This window comes from Symsagittifera roscoffensis, chromosome 9, assembly GCF_963678635.1.
Source record: "Symsagittifera roscoffensis chromosome 9, txSymRosc1.1, whole genome shotgun sequence".
In the NCBI taxonomy this organism is placed as follows: domain Eukaryota; kingdom Metazoa; phylum Xenacoelomorpha; order Acoela; family Convolutidae; genus Symsagittifera; species Symsagittifera roscoffensis.
In genome coordinates this window covers 336,206-349,437 of record NC_087070.1, presented here as the reverse complement: position 1 = coordinate 349,437, position 13,232 = coordinate 336,206, and positions in this window count along the sequence as shown.

Here is a 13,232-nt window from a genome sequence, read left to right as displayed (position 1 = left end):
TGCATCCTGAAGTGCTAGATGCGGCAAACTGTCTCAACAGTTCCTCTTCATCATCGGAACTAATCACAATCTCCTCCCAAGCCTTCAGCTGTTCATAGGATCGCATCCATTCTCTCTGCTCCTGCAATCTCTTTGCTTGGTTGGGTAGTGCCTTCACCCTAGCTTCTCGGTTCAAGCAAAAGGAGTTGTGCAGGCTCAAGCTCACGTTCTTCGCCAGGTCTTCCTCTAGTATCGACTCCCTCGCTTTGGTATTGTCTCTAGACATCTTACCCACTCTCTTCCATCCCGTCGTGATCGCATTACGATGGGTTAGCAGGGGTCTCTTGAAAGCTTCCGGCCCAATCTCGGCCTGGAACTGTCGATACTCTTTTTGATGTTTTCTCATGTGATCTTTCGTTGCCATGTACAACCAAGACGTCAGTGTCGCCCGAAACCATGGAAAGTACCTCAAGCGACTCCATACGTGCCTGACTTCCGTCGGTATGGCGAATACTTTGCACGCAGTCTCAAACAACTCGAGTCTCCTGCTGTAGTCTATCGCGTATATTGACTCAGCCGTTGGCGTCGTCGCCTCCCGATACTTCGTTATATTCTCTTCTATCCATCTCAGAGCTAACATCGTACTCACTACTAAGAGCGTCACCTTCTGCCGGTGATCCGGTAGTCCGATCGACCGAATCTCTTCCACATCCCACACCAGGCAAAGGTTCTTGTGATCTGGATACCACACCGTTTGTGCCAAACAGTGGCATGGGCATTCCCCATGAGAGATCTCAATGCTCCTGAGATTACGCTCCCCTGAGGCTTCCAAGAGAGGCTCAAGCTCCATCATTTTCTCGTGCATCGTGTCGTTGTCTTCCAGGTTCGGAGTACTTCCCACAGGTTTCCCGATCACGTTTTGTCTCTCGTGATCGCTCGTGTTTTCTCTTTCCAACTTCAGAAGATCTTCTCCCCAGATTTCGCTTAAGTCATCTCTCAATTCTTTTGGTACTGTCCCTTTGATTTTTCTCAACAACTTGTGCGAGTGATGCGACATCCGAGCCAACCTCACGCACTTGGGCGCCGAGAAGGCCTTGTCCACCAGTATTCTCTGGCTGGACACTTCCACCATCGCCATGTGTAGCGGGTAGTGACTTCCGCACAAGTTGGCCATCATTGACCCTATCAGCGATTTCGCGTTCAATGGCAAGCCATAAGCTTCGCTCATGGGAAATCCCATTTCCGCCTCAAGACCAACCTTCCAGCTCCGGATGTGTTTTTGAGTCACCTGCAACACCCCGGGCCATGATTCCACGCTCAACGCCGTCACTAAATGATGTTCAGACTCCAGTCTCTCCAGTGCCTGCAGACCACACATTCTCGAGAAGAATCCGAGAGCTGTCGCTATATTCACCGTGGTTCTCGCGTAACATTCCGCTATTATTTGCACTTCACTTTTCTCCCTTTCTGTGATGTCTTCGAACCAAGTGACCAGGTCTTCTTTTTGAAACGACAGTATTCTGACGCATGACCGTCCATCGCAGATATGCTCTCCGTTCCCACACGTCGAATCCAGACAGCTACCCGGCTCCAATTTCTTTACTGACCCGGGGTCGCTCGTCCTTTCGCTTGGCTCTTGCATCTGGGGCGTGATTAGCTTATGTAGCACACTCAACTTCGCCAGATCTTCATCTTCCGTTGGTGCTAACCTCACTCGCTCTGTGGTTTCCTCGATTAGACTTGCATGGGGATGTGGACACCAGGAGGGTCTTAGTAGCTTCCATATCACTCCCAAGTTCGTGGTCAACAAGCCATTTCCACCGCCCATGTTCACTTCAACTCTCTTGTTTGAGCGCGGTATGCTTATCACCTCTGGTGTTTTCTCAAGAATCAGGCCCAGGCTCGGCCCCTCTTTCTCCACCGCGTCTATCTTCATTATTCTTTCTGTCCAAAACTTCAGTAGCTCCGCTACCTCATGGTTTCTGTGGGCTCCTCCAGCTTCCGAGTCTAAGAAGGGATTGTAGGCTATTCCCATCACTCCAGACACATATTGGTATTCCCCCTTCTCACTGAGTCTCGAGTACTGTTCTGACGAGGCCAGGTTACGGTGAACATCATGTTTTTCCTCGAACTTCTTATTAGAGAACCTCCGTACCTCGTCCAGCTTCCGATGGTTCTCTAAGGATAGTCTGGAACCATCTTCTTTCTCTATTCCTGTACTCTGATATACGTTCAAGATGATCGTTGAGACTCTTTTCTCCATGGTTTTACTTCCACTTGCCCTCTGGTGGCATGCCAGGATGGTGCTATCAGACATCATTGACATTATCCATCTCAAGAAACATGTGGCATCTTTTCTTCTAGCCAGGCTCAAGCCTGAATTGTCCCTGGCCACGTGTTGCATCAGTGCCTGATACACCTCTAGCTTCTTGCTTCCCAACTTCAGCCTGTCATACGAGGTCAATGTCTCCAACTCTATTCCCACCAGACTCCAGGTGAACATTAATTGTCCCGCAGTTCTAACGAAGGGATTCGCCATTAGTGGCGGTGCTGATGAGGATGTTCTCATCGCCTCTTCAAAATGATCCTTCAACAAACTCTGCCAGGACCTCTTCAGATGACTTGCCATCTCTATCTTATTAACCTCAGCTTTTTGCTGGGTGGCCCAATTGCGTCGCCTGCGAGCTATTCCACTGTCCAACTTCTTCAAGCAGTCCTCCATTTCCTTCAATGTTTCGAGGGCCACCCACCACGTCCGGGAAGTGTTCCTCGTCTTGTTCCTCTCCAATGGATCACTCGTCACTTGTTTGCCCATGTCCTGATGTGCCTTCGAGATCCATTCTTTGCCGATCTCCACTTCCCCTACCTGTCCGTTCGTTGAACCTCTCTTCACGTTTACCTTCTGAGGCTTGAAGTCTTCTTCTGACGTCGAACTGGCGGAAACCTCTATTTCCTTTTCTACTTCAAGTGGTTTCCTGAGCTCCGAGCTGTTCTTGTATGCCGCCGTCTTGCATCGAGCCAAAACGATGGGCGCCGTCTCTCTCAAGTTTCCTTCCGAAACAGCATCCACTGAAGGACTACCCCATCCTTCCACTTCTCTCTTCCTCTTGCGAGTCTTCACATCTCTGCTCGAGGGTGTTGTGGCTATCATCATTGATTCGACCTCTCCATCCACTCCTTCCAACTCTTGCCTCGAGCTGGTCACCACTCGTTCGTTTGACCTGGCTCCCTTCTGTGCGTCAAGCTCGCGTTGTCGCTGTTCTATCCTTTCCAACTCCGACTTCAGTTGATCACGATTTGCGACGTTCTCCCGCACCCTCAGCTCCTGCTGATGTTCAGCCCTTAGCATCTCAAGTAATTTCGACGTCTGATCTCGCTCGTCGACTGCCTGGTCTATCTCCAGCTGAAGCTTCTCCCTGTCCAGCTTCGCCTGATCCCGATCGAGGTTCGCTTTATTCCTTTCCTTCAGCGCCTTCTCGAGCTCTTTCTTTAGAACCCCCAGATCCGGATATGCCTCTGTCGTCTGTTGCGCTCGCGACATCGACGGCACCTTACTCGAGCTCTGGCCTGTGGATCTTGCTGTTGGTCTCGTCGGTAGCGGAAATTCTCCTGCGCCGTGTTCGGTGTTGTTACTCAGGCCAGGATTTCTTGCCAAGTCAAAGCCCCTTACTCCTCCATCCGCATTCCAAGATAACCATCTGGTCTGTTCTCGATTTGATATGCCCTCGGTGGTGTAGCCGACCATCAAGACAGCCTCCGTCGCAGACTCCCTGCACTCACCCTGGTCCTCCAACTGGAGGATCGCATTCAGCATCACCGCCATTCTCTCGTCTATCTGGGTGTAGTCCAGGTCCCTCAAGCGTCTGTACAGCTCGTCAAGAGTGGGCTTCTTCAGAGCCGCGGGCACGGAGTTCCAGAATCGGTCTGCCATTTTTGCAACTTCGGGATGTATATAGGTAGATGTTAACCAACTCAAGAATTACCTTACCAACTCAAGAATTACCTTACCAACTCAAGTATTACCCAATTCAAGAATTCTCTAGAAATGTTCTCTTGCAAGTACTTGCTGTAGATTCGGATTATCGCGTGTTCAATCAAGATTCTCTCTTTCTGTTACTCGCTTGAGTGTAGTTGGATTTTCAACTTTGTTTTTCAAACTCGATCTGAAAACAGAAAGCTCATTAAAACTTAGCATGTCACGTTCCTAACCTAGAGACCCCCCTTCTACCCATATGGTTAAAAACTTATCATTCTCATATCACTTAAAGCAATTCGATTGGATTTTCCCTTAAGAACATGCAGATTCATTTTATGTTTTAGCACCATCAATTCTTTCTTTTAAAATTCAATTGTCATGCCAATCACATCTTAAGATCCCTTTACCTGCGCCGCACCCCAGTACCTAACTCAAGACTCCTCCCCCACACCCGACCTGATACCTCCATGTACCCGACTCAGGCGATGCTCAAGTAGTACTTCTTGTGAAGATGCACCATTATCTCTGTTTCTGCAAAGACCACATGTAGGATAGCGTACAATTCCCTCGAGCTCAGTTTGCCCCTGTTTGGGTCGTACACCGGCATCGAGACCTCCACTATTCCTCTTTCAATCATGAAGTCACGTAGTCTTGTCAGTGCCAATATCACGTGTTCGGGATCAATTGTGTTTCTGTCGTTGACTCTCGTTACTAGGAAGCAGAGGTATTTGCCCGGGACTTGTGCCACTGACGGTGGAAGCGCTGCTATGCCTCCCAGTCCTGGCCTCTGTCTGAACAGAAACTCTACGTTCTGGTACTCTCTTTTGAAGTCAGCCTCCAATCTTGATTTGAAACTCATGTCCGCCGTGATGCAGATCGCGCTGGTCCTGTTTGACAGGATGAAGTCGCTATCCGTTATCATGATGTTCTCTGAGTATTCATTGGGTATATCGAATTTCGTTTTGAAATTCCTTCCTATGGTAGGCTCTGGTTCTTCTTCCTCTAGTTCCAATCCGCTTGTTTCCCTCGCTTCCTTGAGCTTCTTTATCATCAAATTTTCGGTGTGGGTAAGTCCTACCCCCACTCCCCGGACAAAAATATTTATCGACGTCCCCGTCGATGTAGTCGGGTCTGAATTGTCCTTGGGGATGTCCAGTGGCCTGTCTGTTGCTGTCCATCCGAAAAGAGGGTCCTCTGTCTTCATGTAATTTGCTGCTGATACATCGATTTGCTGAATGCTTTGTCCTTCGCGGCTCTCGTCCTTGACATCACGCATCCACTCTAGAATCCTCAAGTTCGTGTTCTCCCTCCTTTCTATCTCACTCTGTTCGAGATCCGTCTCTAATTCTGGCGTCGAGTAATCATCCTGCGGATAATGTCCACCATCGTCAATGACCTGCCATTCCTCTCCGGCCTCCAGTTCGCCTGCGCTTAGTAGTTCATCGCCCAACTTGTCTGGCTGTATCTTATCGATCAAGAAGTCATCCCCGTACCTATTGTACCTCATGCCTGTGCGTTTACGATTGCCAGTCCTGGTTTCCGGTGGTGTTGGTCGATCCGGCTCCATCCACTTCGGTACCTCGTTTTGCTCTGGGTCGTTCCAGTCTTCTTCTACAAATGAACCTGCATCCGACTCCACTTCTATCTTTTCGTTGTCGTCCAAACTCAAGTTCTCATTACCATCATTTTTCTCTCTAGTGCCTTTCTCATTCACTTCGCACGCTGGTTCCACCACCAGGTACTCAAGACCTTCCATGTCTTTTGGTAGGCACCAGTCCTCCGGGGACGGGACATGAGGCTTCAGATTTTCGTAATGTGCTGCTCGCCCTGTACTCAAGCGATAGAACCGTCCTTGTTGATGTACTTCCGTAATCATGAACGGTCCTCTCCATTTCTTGAGTAGTTTCTTTGTTCCCTTGGGCGGTATGACATTTTGGAAGACCCACACGTATTGGCCCACTTCGTATGGCTTTGCTCTTAGTATCTTTTCGTCATATTTCTTGCGTTGCCTCATTTGCGCTTGCGCCGTGTTTCTCCGACATAGCTCGTTTAGCTCTTGTTGTCTTTTGATCGCTTCCTTCACGTATGCTTGAGGTGACGTCCTCTTCCCCTCGTACTCCGGGTAGAAGAATGTTATAGGCATTGCCCTTTCCCTGCCTGTCAACATCATGAAAGGACTGATACCCGTCGTTGAGTGCTGAGTACTATTATAGGCTCCTACTACCTGTGGCAGGTATTTGTCCCAGTCCGTCATGTATCTCGAGCAGTACACCCTGAGCATGTTGACCAGTGTCCTGTTCTGTCTCTCTACCAACCCATTGGTCTGTGGATGATAGGTCGTCGAGTGCGCTTGAGCAATGTGTGATCTCTTCATCAATTCTTTTGTTAAGTCCCCCACAAAAGCCTTGCCGTTGTCCGACTGGAAAGTCATTGGACAACCATACCGCGATATCCAATGCGTTATCAGGTGATCACATGTCTCCTCTGCTGAGGCTGTCTGGCACGGAACCGCTTCCGCCAACTTGGTGAAGTGATCTATTATAACTAGTATTTGGTTATAACCCGACTCCGTCATGCAGATTTTCTGATGGTCTATCTGCACCACTTCATTGAATTCCGAACTTTCGACAGACTTGAGCGGAAACTTCATCTTCCTTGGGTCTTTTACTTGAAGGCATGCTAGGCAGGCATTCACCCATCTCTCGCAAGCTTTTCTCATTCCCGGCCAGTCGAACCTGTGAAGTATCCTTTGTTGTACTTTATCTATCCCCTGGTGGCCCATCTGGTCGTGTGATCTGAAAAGCACCTCCGTTTGGTACAATTGTGGTAGTATGATGAGGTTGTGTTTGTGTAATATTTTTTCCTCATCTCTTCTCTTGCACGCTACCACCCCTTCAGCTGTGTGATAAAGTAAATCTCTCTTTTCTTTGTAGAACTGGCTCAAGATCTTGTAGCTGTCTTCCTCAAGTTCCCCCTTCTCCTTGACTCCCGAATGGATCCATTTGGAGAGGTTACTTGTCATTTTGTCATTCTTCTGGGCCCTTATTAGGTCAGACAGCCTGTATCTCGCCTTAACGTGCTCCTTTAGCGCCATGATCTGTCCATTCATTTCACCAGGGTTGTGGATGTCATCGCTCAGCTTCACACATATCATCCTTTTCACGATTTTCATGTCGTCTTCTGGTACCAGATTCGTTCTGACGTTTGAGTTGCACGATAGTTCCCTTAGTGGTTTTCTTGAAACTGCTATTTTCTCGAGCTCTTCACCACCTCGTACCTCTTGTATTTCCAGATTGTACGTCCCTGAAGATGGATCCGTCTGTAATTCCCTGTCGTGCTGTCTTATCTTCTCTTCCGCCAGTATTATGCATAGGCTGTCTTGGTCTTCGCTGCTCTCATCCGAGTCTTCATCCCATTCTTCACGCTCCCCGGACAATTTCCCTTCTCCGGTTTCGTCTTCTTCCATGAATCTGGACCACTCCCCGGACTCTTGATCTAGTCCCAGGTGTTCAACTTCTTCTCTGAATGTTACTTTCTTATTCCTGACTTTTGTCTGCTCCAGAATTTTTTCGGGGATTTTTTCAACTAGTGATCGCACAACTTCCTTGCTATCAGTGATGCTTCCTTTTGAGACGTCAGTATTGTTCACTGTTTCTTCTCTCCGAAGTATGGTTAGTTCCGGTGCCTCCTGACCTATCCCTTGGATCACGGGCTTGTCATCTGATAGTTTCTCAAGCAACCTCATTAAGTCTTCATCTATTCGGACCGTTCCCTCCTCTACCTGGATGAGATCATAACCTTTTGCCTTAAGTGTTTCCCTCACAATCTTGGACTTGAGCATTATTCCTATCGGAATCCTTCTGCTTTTCTTCAAGATGGTCTTTTCAAGAGGCTCTTCCGGCAATTCGGGATGATCTTCAATCGGTCTGCCTGATTTGTCCAGCCATCTCGTGAGTGGAAGACTGTCGTACGTTTCTTTGTCCATGAAGGAGAAGCCGTCTTTGATCTCAGGTCTGTCTGCCTCTCTTTGTTCTTGCCTCTCGTAGAACTCCGTCTTCTTACTCAGGCTGTCAGCATTTTGATGTTTATCTCGTGTTCTGTGCTCAATTATCATGTTGTATCCATCCAAGCGAACTATCCACCTCCCAATATAGCTCTGGTCCATTGAGTACGTTTTCAGCCAGCTTAGTGCTCGGTTGTCGACTCGCAGCTTGAAGGGCTCACTGCCTATGTATGCTCTGTATTTTTCGACAAAGGTGACCACCGCAAACATCTCTGCTTTCGGTGCTCCGTACTTCATTTCTGTGTCACTTAGGACCTTGCTCCCGTATGCTATTGGTCTCAAGACTGTCTTCCCATTCCATTCTTGTTCTTGATGGAGAATCCCAGAAATAGCGACTACTGACGCATCCGTGTCTAGCACGTACATCCCCTTCTCAGTCGGCATACCCAGTACTGGTGCCTCACACAGCTCTTTCTTTATTCTCTGGAATGACTCTTCTGCCGCGTTGTTCCACGTGAACTTCTTGCCCTTGTGTCTCATTAATTGTTGCATCGGGTATACCTTGTCCGCATAGCCCTTGATGAATTCTCTATAATAGTTGGCGAAACCCAGGAAGCTCATCAGCTGGTGCTCCGTCTTCGGTGATTTCCAGGTTAGGACTGCTTCCACGGCGTCTGGGTCAGGTCTGATACCGTGTTTATCTACCATCCTGCCCAGGTATTTAATCGAGTCCTTGAGTATCTCGCACTTTGATGGTTTACACTTCAGCCCCGATCTTTTCATGCACGCGAACACCTCGTCAAGCCTCTCGATGTGGTCTTCTAGTGTTGGCGTTGCTATTACCACGTCGTCCACATAGCACATTACCAGGTTGCCGTACTTCTTCGTCACGCCTATCAACGCGTGTGCCATTAGCCGCTGAAACGTGGCTGTTGCATTGCAGAGTCCAAACGGCATCCGTTTCCATTGAAACAGACCCAACTCGCAGGCGAACCCTGTCTTGTCCCTGTCTTGCCTCCTTAATGGTACCTGCCAAAAGGCCGAGCCTAAATCAAGAGTCGTAAAAAATTTCGCATCACCTAACTTCGAGAGGCTCTCATCAATTCTAGGTATGGGATAGGCATCCTTCACCGTGACGGAGTTCAGGTATCGAAAGTCACAACAAAACCTTAACTGGTCGCCTTTCTTTTTGGCCATCACTACTCCACACGCCCACGGTGACTTGGATGGTTCTATCATGTCATACTCTAGTAACGTTTCGATTTCTTTTCTACACGCGTCCGATTTGTGTGGGGTCATGCGCCTCGCCCCCTCCCTGTGTGGCACCGCGTTTTCCTCAAGTTCTATTTCATGTTCAACAAAATTACAACACCCGATATCCGCCTTATGCCTTGAAAAAACCTCCTCGTTCCGCTCTAGTACGTCCTTGATAGCTTCGAGCTGTTCATCTTTCAGTTTGCCCCTTAAATGTTCAATCTCCGGCAGAACCGGTTTATCAGTTTGCATTTCATCTAGCGTGGGTCGCTCTGGAAAGTTCGAACAGCTCGAAAGCCCATCGTCCGTTTCTGACTTAAGTGATTTGATAAGACCTGAAGAATCTTTTATTCTCTGCAATCGTCTCAAGATACAAATTTTGTCCCTGTGGTTGGGACAATCAACAACTTCATTTTGTTTTGAGTTTTCAATTGTTTCATATCGAGTTTTAACCGGTAAAGCATATCCCAGCTTCCTCCCTCTCTGTATCGTGATCGGTATATCAAGGGTATTCAACAAGACACTGACGCAGAGGCCGCTCTTCGTTATCGAAAATGATCTTCCTAAAACAGCAGCGCTTTGACTATTAGGATTTGGAACTATACACACTTGCTTGTTGTCACTTAGTTCATTATAATTTTTCATCCTCAAGCTTACGATTGCCGCTTCATTAGCTTTTAACCTCACTCTCCCACTCAAGAATACCGGTGCTTTGTTCTCATTTGCCATTATTAAATTTACCGGTTTGATTGCGTACCTCCTATCCGGGTTCCGTATCCTGAACATTGCATTATTTAGATCTATCGTTACGTCGAAATTCCTGATGAAGTCTCTGCCCAAAATGAATTGGTCAGATTCATCTAGGTTTTCTACCACGATGAAGCTCATCCACAGGTTACGTTCCCCCAAATTGAGGGCTATTATCGGCGTCCTGCCCAACACCCGAAGGGCCCCTTTGTTTGCAGCTGACAGCCGTATTCTCGAGTCTATCAAGTCACCTTTGTCAAAGCCCATCTTTTCCCATGTTTCGATTGGTATGACGCTCAAGACTGCTCCCGTGTCAAGTAATCCACGTAACTGAGTCTTTTTGCCATTTATGTCTAGCACGTGCCCTGTCACGTCTGCTTCCGTCCCGATGTGCATTGCATCTTCTTCAAGCATAGCACAGTGTCCAATCGATCTTACTTTCAATTCCTCTTTCCCTACATAGATTTGTCCAATTAGGTCTTCGTCGCATGTTATCATCGTCTTGGTATAGATGTTGATTCCATCTATATTTAGCATGACCTCGTGTGGACCATAAGCTTCAGTGTACCTATTATCAACACGTACCGACTTGCTGCCCCCTCTCGTAAGTAGTGCCCTGAGCGCTCTGGAAGTCGTTTGTGGACTTATTCCACTCAAGTAGTCTGCATACACGTCAATGTGCATTATCGTCTGGTCGCTCGGCTCGCTCAAGTTTCTGGTTACCTCGTGTCCGCCCACTGTTATTATCGACATTATTCTTGCTCCGATTTTCGATATTCCAAAAGGTTTACCTGTCACCATTTTCACGGTGTTACAATTCCCGGTCTTCATTGAGCCCGTTCTAGCCTCTGGTTTTGAGTTTGATCCGGTTAATGCTTCGTTTAAATTCTGTATTTCGATCTCCAACTTTAGTCGTTGCTCTATTTCTTTCGCAGCCAGATCTTGTTTCACTTTGGCAATTGCTTCCGTCGCCGCTTTCTCATAATTTATCTCTAGAGAGCTTCCGGACGCGGACTCTAACGCACCGCTAACATGTGTAACAGCTTTCACTGTCTTCGTCGGCAATTCGGTGTTTGGTGCCCCCAAGTTCCTAGATTCAAACTCGTTTTGCCTGTTCCGCTGATTCTGCACCGCCGCTAATGCCAACTTGTGTTTGGGGTGATTCTGGTCCTTGACTGCTTCCCAGAACAAGGGACAATCCATTCTGAAGTGCCCCTCCTGGTTACAGAAGAAGCATCTGGCGCCTATCTTGATGATTAAGCCATTATAGTACTCGTGTTCCTCCATCTGGCTCATATCCTCTTCATCCGGTGCATAACCTAGGCTCTTCATGCCTTGTTTGTACGTTGTGCAGTCAGCCACATGATGATCCGCTGACCCGCAGTTCGCGCATGATCTGCGCTTGTCCATATCATCTCTAGGTTTGTACCATGATGATCTCTGGGGTTGGCCTCCCCCTTGCGTGTTCCTGTTTTCGGAATATGAGTACTTCTTAGGTTTCATCAGCATGTATTCTCTTGATTTCTGTCTCATTTCTTCTGGGGTGGGTGTGCTGTCCTTCGACAATGTGTAGTATGTTGCTAACATTGTCCTTAAGTCATCACTTTTCACCCCATCGATGAACTTCGAGGCAATGCTGAAGTTCCGTCTATTTGTCGACTCCTCTGGGTCACTCCTCCTTCTCAAGCTCTCGAGGTCATCTAGGAACCGATCTATTGACTCGTCGTCCCTCTGCCTTCTCTTTTCAAATCGCATCATCGCTTGGTGACCCTTCATGCCTGACCCGAATCGATTCAGCAATATCTCGAAGATCTTGTCCGCGGTGTCGCGTTCTTCCTCCTTCTTTGCGACCACGCATTTTAATGCCGTTCCTTCCAAGTTGCTCAGTATGGCTGTACATGCTTGTCTTTCGTCACTCAAGTTGTCTTGTTCTAGATGTAATCTCATCACTTCCACCCAAGTGTCAATGCATCCATCGGAGTCGTCCTTGAATTCTTTTGGCTTCTTGAATGTCTTTCTTGATTTTCCCTCTCTCCTGTCGCTCGAGTCAGTGTTCCTCGTGGCGAAGGCCTCTAGAGTCCTGTTCATCATCTCCCAAGTGCTGACCCATGTCATAGCATCCGGTCCTGTGTTGCTGTTAGCTGTCGAATCTCCCGGAGCAGTCGTTGTATTCGACGTTCCATTCTTCATTATTGTTTTCGCAGCTGTTGGTGCTATGCTTATCGCATCCCTGGTTAAGGGCAACGGTGTCGATTGCCGTTTGTTCCTTTGTGGTTCTACAAAGTCAACTCTGGTGCTTTGCGTACGATCCGCTGCCGGTCTTTCTTGTGGAGTGGAACCTCTCAAGATTGCATCCAACTTCGCCTGTATTGCACACGAACTCTCGGCTTGACTCTTGCTCATTGTGTCCATTCTCCTTTCCAGGCTCCCTAATTGGCTGTTGACATCATCATATCGATTCTTCAACTGTTGCATGTCTGTTTTGATGTTCTTTTCTCGTTCTTCATTGGTGGCTTCTACCTTATCTGACATTTCCTTGAGTCTCTCCTCTGTTGCCTTAGCTAGGTTAAAATAACTGTCTAGATACTCGTGCTTGTTGTATCTTATCTCCTTTTTTATCACCTCTCTGTCTTCTTCACTGTGCTTAAGTCTTTTGTCAATCTGATTTAATTTCGCCAACAAGTCACCCAGCTCAATGGTAGTCTCTTCATGGTCAGCTGTCGGTCTCTCTTCGGCCGTAGCCTCTGCTTTAGCTTGTTCCTCTCTTGGATTGGCTTCTGAGGTCTTCGTGCTCACTGTCCCAAATGTTCGTGCTCTTTCTGCTTTTGGTTCTTCAGTCACGTTTTCTTTTGTTTTTATTCCGAACATTATTCCCAATTTTTCCGTAAAAGATGTCCTCTTTACTTGAGAGTCTTCTTTCACCGTTTCTTCGGTGTTGCCTATTGCATCTTCCGCGTCATCTATCGGTGAGAACTCTATTGGTTTCTGGTTCGGTTCCTCTGCATTGGGCATTGGAGTTGACTCTGTCGCCATCTTCCTTGTTTCATCCACACTTTGATTGGGTGTCTCTAGATCAATCTGGATGGTGGGTTCTACTCGCTCCCCTTCCGTGCCCTCTTTCGCCCTGTTCTCCACTGTACTCCTTGTGCTGACCATGTTAACTGAAAAGTTCGTCTTCGTTATCTTTGGGCCCGTTGATGTCGTTCCGCGCAGCGATGAATTATATTTCGTGTTTGATCCACTTGACCTTTTTTCGAGCACCGGTACCCTACT